The following is a 6,000-nucleotide window of genomic DNA, read 5'->3' as shown; positions in this document are numbered from 1 at the left end:
AATAGTACTTATATTACTGCCATGAAGTTTGCAAAATACAAGATTACTTCAAATCTGATCAGTCCACTGATTTTAGGCCACCCAATTTAATTATGCTGCATTTCTAGATCCTTGACCTCAAACACTATGTGCAGAAATTTAGAATTCAAAGATACAACACTATCGTGATCTTCTTGGATTCAGGCTGTCTGGTAAGGCCATAAAAAGCTTCTTGTGGAGGAAGCCAGAAGTACAAAGGCACAAGCTTTCTCCTAAGCTGTTCTGTTATGATGGAGGTACAACATAAGAGATCATAGTTCTACAAGTATCCAGCTGAGCTCTTGTGAGAAACATAAGAGCTATCGGATTCAAGCATCACCGTTTACATTTACTTCTCTGGATCTAGCCCCAATTTTTATAGACAGTATGTGTATTGATATGCAAAAGTTTCATTTATTTCAAAAAGATCAATATTAGAGATTTCTAGTTCAGCAGTTTTCACAGCTGATGGAATAGCAACAACAAGTCCACCCAACACCTTGTAAGAGTTGTCCACGTACGCGCATCTTGTCATCAGGATGTTGATAATGTGTGAGGAACTGCCATCAGTGAGTTAATAATTAGGAGGCATGAACTGTAATATAGTCTCTTTACTAATATCTCGAACTGTGGTCCATCCTGTGTGGAAACTGTATCTCTCCACCAAGAGCTCTTCAACCTGTTTCACAGTCTTTCCCCTCCATTGCTCCAAGAAAGAGCTAAGGTTCCCACAGAGATCTGAAAACTCTGTTTTTGCTTCTTTTTCAGCACACTAATGCTACTGGAATATAGATTGTTGTCATATAGATGCATTCGTACGAAGTTGCTTAATGCAGTAATCTCTGAAAAGAGTCTGCACCCAAAGGAATTGCCTCTCCCCAGTGAGTATGGAAACATTTTGTAGATAAAATTTTATGTTCTCCCCGAAGCCTAGAGATTTGATGGCACAAACCTTCAAGCCTGCACGAAGTTTGTTGACATTTTGAATGATCTGAATGCCAATCTTTTGGTCGAAATTGGCAGATTTGAGCTTATCCAGCTCCCTTGAAGCATATAACAAAGCAACACCATTACTTGGCACAATACCCTCATCAACAACAGCTTTTGTTGCGTTCAATGCATCTGTCACACGATTTTTTTCTCGCTAACTTCCACCTCACTAGCCCCACCAATCTTCAGAACAGCAACACCACCAGACAATTTCTAAAGCCTCCCTTCCTTTCTCCTCATCATAGTCTGATGTAGATGCACTTATCGCTGCCCTCCAAGCCAGAAAAACATGCCGCCATATCCTATGGTTCGGCCTACACAAAATTGGGATCAGTATCTCTGCATCAAGATAGACACGAAGGCCTCCAGAATGCTTTCGCTCGTTCTTGTCCCTGATCGGCGTTGCTGCTTTAGGCAAGAATCTTTATTTCTCCTTCACGCAGAAAGCCTTTGAGCATAAAAGGTGAACATGTACATCTTGATTCCTCATATTAGCCCCTTGTTTCTGAGCGTGTTTCCACAGTAACACCTTCCTCTGGCTTTCCCATTAATGAGGTCCGTCATTACACCATCTTTCACTACCATTTTTTTTCGATGGACGGAGAGAGAGCTTGCCTTCGCCAGGATTGCAGAAATTCCTTGGTTACAATAGGAGTCTTCGAAGCAGACCGTGTGAAAGTAAGTTGAATGGATTTTTTTTAAAAACCTCTCCAGACGAGTTATCTGAGGAGATTGCATTGATGCGCCCTTTTACCCAATTAGCAAACCCAGAAGCAGTAAATTTTCCATATGAATCTGCTGCAGTTTTTGGTAGAAATCTCGAATTCCTTGGCTTCCCAGGAAGGTCCCCCCTCTCCTGCCTGTTTTTTTCCTTTCCCCCCCCCCCCCCCCCCACGCTCCCAGGGCGTCATCCTTCCTTTTTTACTCCCTCCAAAAAGCTCACATTTAAAAATAGCCATACTTTTCAAAATAGCCTTCCCAACAATAACCTGCATCAAATGACAAAAAGGTATAGCACCACTTGTAAACATGGGTCTGCCCAAATATACGGTCATGTTCCATAAAGAGCATCTCTCTAGCACCTCCAGGAATCAGAACACAGCTACAACCATCTTTTAATAAATCACAAAGAACCTTTCTTGAAGCAGAAACTAGTCCCAACCAAGTCCATATGTATCAAAAATCGCACTACTTGCCAGACCCTTAACATTTCAACTGCAGAAACCTCCATTGCAAAATCCAAGGTAAATGGTAATTGATCTTCTAGTGCTTCTGAAACTGATCCAAACTTCCCAAACATTTCCATTACTATGCTTCCAAACTTCTCTCCACTATACTCGCATGCAGAAAATAAATGTAAACACAACGACTAAGTATGTACAAAGTAACAAATGTCACACACACAATATTTTGGTGAATTCCACACCTTGAATGCGCAGCAATACGACAGCGTCGTGCTGGAAGGGGGATGGGGGTAGGGAGCCAGCAAGCTCCTCACTGGAGCTTGCTAAGCATCATCGCCATGCAGGTGGACACGTCAAGGGGTGGAGGATTCCCTCCCCTCCCCTATAAAATCAGGGGTGGGCGGTAGAGACATGGAGGCCGGGAGAGAGTAGAACAGAACCTTGGCGCTGTTGGTACTGCTATCAAGGGAGGTCAAAGAGGAGGAGAACGCCGCCTGGTGCTACCGAGGGACCGCTGCCACCTATCACCTCCATTCTCTCTCCCCACAGCGCCATCGTCTGCCACCTGGGGACTTTTCACCCCCATCACCGCCAAATTTTTCCCCCCTCCTGCCACGTGGGATAGGGAAGCTTCCTTGAAGAAGCTTCCTAAGGGAGGGGGCTAATTAAGCCCCCTTTCACCCCCTCATATCCCTTTCATTCCCTCCCCCCCCCCCCCCCCCCCCCGAGTTTTTAAAACCCTCAAGCCCCTTCCTATACTTTACCCTTTCACCCTCTCCCCGGTTTTCTTAAAACCCTTTCACCCCTCCCGGTTTTACCCCATTTGGAATCCTTTCACCCCGTACCCTTTTCTGTGGGGCCATTAAACCCCACACCCCTTGGCCTCATAACCTACAAATCCCTTCCCCGTGCCTAAATTTGTAAAGTCTCTTATTGTGTTTCCTTGAAACCGTGTTGCACCCCCCTCATATTCCTTTTAACACACCCCCCCTAAGCCCTTTCTAACCCCGTGTTCCCTTTTCCTTACACACCCTTTTCTCTCTCCCCCCTACTATAAGCCTTCACCCTTCACCTTTCCCTCTCACTCCGGGTTAAAATCCCAAAAACCTTTACTACTCTAAAAATTCCCTTTCTATACCTTTTACCCCAAGCCCAAAGTTCTCCAAAGGTTCATGTGGTTGCGAAGCCACACTCACCCATAACCTTTTTGCCTTGTATATACCCTATAGGGCCTTCTTAGGCTTTATAAACCTTTCCCTCTCCAAAGAAGCTAAGAACCTAAAGGTCTTATTATTCCTTCTCGTGGTCAATCATTTAAACGGCTCCTTGTCTCGAAAGAGAGACGGTGGAAATCCGAGAGAAAGAGTAAAAGCTGCCTTCACATTCGAACTGCGATGCCGCCTAAGAAAGTCCAAGGAGTAGCTGCATGAGGGTCATCTCCCGGTATCCATGTGGATATCTCACCCCAAAACTAGGTTTTTTCCTTCTTGGTTTTATATCCGTTTTAATTTAATCATGCAAGATGAATTGTTTGGGTTAAGATATATTTTGTCCTAGTTATTTACGATGAAGGAGTTTAGTTTAATTGAACATGCAAAAATGATAATATAATAAACATAGTTTCCTTCAAATAGCATCATGCTTTGAAACGAATTACGAGCAAGATTATCTACCTACTATAGTAGTATATTTCTGTTAAATCTTGAAGGTATAAAAAATTGCAACTTGCACTATTAACCCCTATTCTTTTTTGCAACGAATCATCATAGAAGATGAAAACTCATGAAAGCTTTCTTACGTTGCTTGAACTCTAGGAATTTATCATTGCTAACTGCATATCTTAGCAAGGAAAAGATTGTTATTTGGCATGAGTTCGTTCTCAAGAAAAAAGGAAGTTTAATTGAAAAAGTTTAGGACTGAGAAAAATCAATTGTCACAAGGATAACAAATCGTGCCGAGGTGATCTCAATATTACCTTCTAAAAGTTAATCTAATTAATGTAAATTTAGAAATACCTATGCTGTGCAATATGTCTTGGGAATAATTTAAAAACCAGGAACGTTTATACCTTAAACACTTGACTACCTTCCCTGATTGTAGGGACAATAAATTCGTAAATGTAAAAGAACTAGGGTTTGTCCCTGAGGTTCTTAAAAAGAGACCCTAGGTCCGACAAACGTCAGCTTAAAGAAACTAAAACGGATTGTTTCATCGTATATTACGATGTAGGACTTGCCCAGCAAGTACGAAGTCATATAGTCTTGTGATTGATTCACAAGAAAAAAAGGTTAAGTACCCTTAACAAGGATGGCGGATCCTTACGCAAGTTATCTTGCAAAATGATGTATTCTTTGATATCCTTCTAAGTAAGGAAGGTTAAAAACCGGAAACTAAAGTATCCAATGAACTTTAAGGTTGACCAAGTTGGGTTAATAGGATATGCCCTAACCCAGAATATAAGGGATTTTGCCAAGTTGCAAGACACCCTGGAACGAGTGCTGATGCATTCGAAAGGAAAGAATCATTCCTTAGCAATTAGGCAACAACAAGATCAGTTAATGAAAGTGTTTGTGTTTGCTAGAGAATTTAGAGCACTGTTTGATTTATGAATTACAAATTAAATGAATATCTATACTTCAGGTTGAAGGCCTGAAGAGAGAGGCAGCTTCAGTTACCCCCGACTGCCTGCCTGACCCTAACCAAGGGGGTTGTTGACCGCACCGGGAACGTGGACCAAACTCGCCGCGAGAGGTCTCTCCGTTGAGCTCTACTTGGAGCAGGAGGATGCTTGGGTGCCAGAGGGGACTCTAGCCGTAAATCCCTCGTCTTCCGGGTCCTGCACAAGAGGCTAACGTGACTCAGGATTGGATCTTGAGGCCCGCATACTAGTCTATGGGCAGAAGCTTGGATTAGTGATCCCTGTGGATTACTGGATGGCCTTCGGGTAGATTATGGACAAGCCTACGGGCGGAATTCCTTGTATTTCAAAGATAAGAATGATGTTATGTTAATAAAGAACTTGTTTGATACTGTTTTTCTATGTCACGTGATAAGATTACGTGAAGGAACCAGTGCTTAACGGATTAATTAAAGAAGCTGATTGTTACATGTCAAATTAATGTGTTAGATAATTACATAACTAAAACAAACCAAGGAAAGTGCGGAGGATGGGCCGTGGGTCCGTCCTACGGATGGGTGGTCCCGGTCAGCCGGGAACTTTTCTCAAATCTTGGAGAATAGGGGGATGATCGTCAAAGGACACGAACAACGAAAGCGATGACCTAGAGTTATGTCTTACCCGATTTACGTTGTTTTAGGGGAATGGAATGGGACTATGTCTTATGGCAGAGAGGTTGAGCTTTGCCTCCCTCTCGTTTCCCATTCTCCTTGACCCAAGTGCAACATGAATCGGCTTCAGACCTGGCGTTTCTGCGTAAAGTAGTTCGTTCGGGTCCGACGCTAATTGCTGTTAGTTCATGACCAATCAGGAAAACCCTAATTCTGGTCGATCCTAAGTGGGAACGGCCAGGATACTTCTGCTACGTGGCAGACGCGGGAAGACCTAGATTGCAAATCCCGTAACATTCCATGGGAGTACCGGACGGAGCTTTCTAGACATCCTTTCCGATGGACTGCTAAGACGTGTCCTGGATGATACTAAGTGGACACGTTACAAACAGTCTTTATGGGAGTAATTGAGATAAGTCTGTTTTGACTTCTGGGAACTTGCAGGACTTGCAGAAGTAAAAGGACTTGCAGAACTTAGATGATTAAGCTTTTGTAAAGCTTAGGTGACTTAGACTTAAGA

Source organism: Lygodium microphyllum, chromosome 29, assembly GCF_053477565.2.
Source record: "Lygodium microphyllum isolate KBCC chromosome 29, Lygodium_microphyllum_v1.1.10, whole genome shotgun sequence".
Taxonomy (NCBI): Eukaryota; Viridiplantae; Streptophyta; class Polypodiopsida; order Schizaeales; family Lygodiaceae; genus Lygodium; species Lygodium microphyllum.
The sequence above is the reverse complement of the archived record's forward strand: the minus strand, read 5'-3'. Positions refer to the sequence as shown.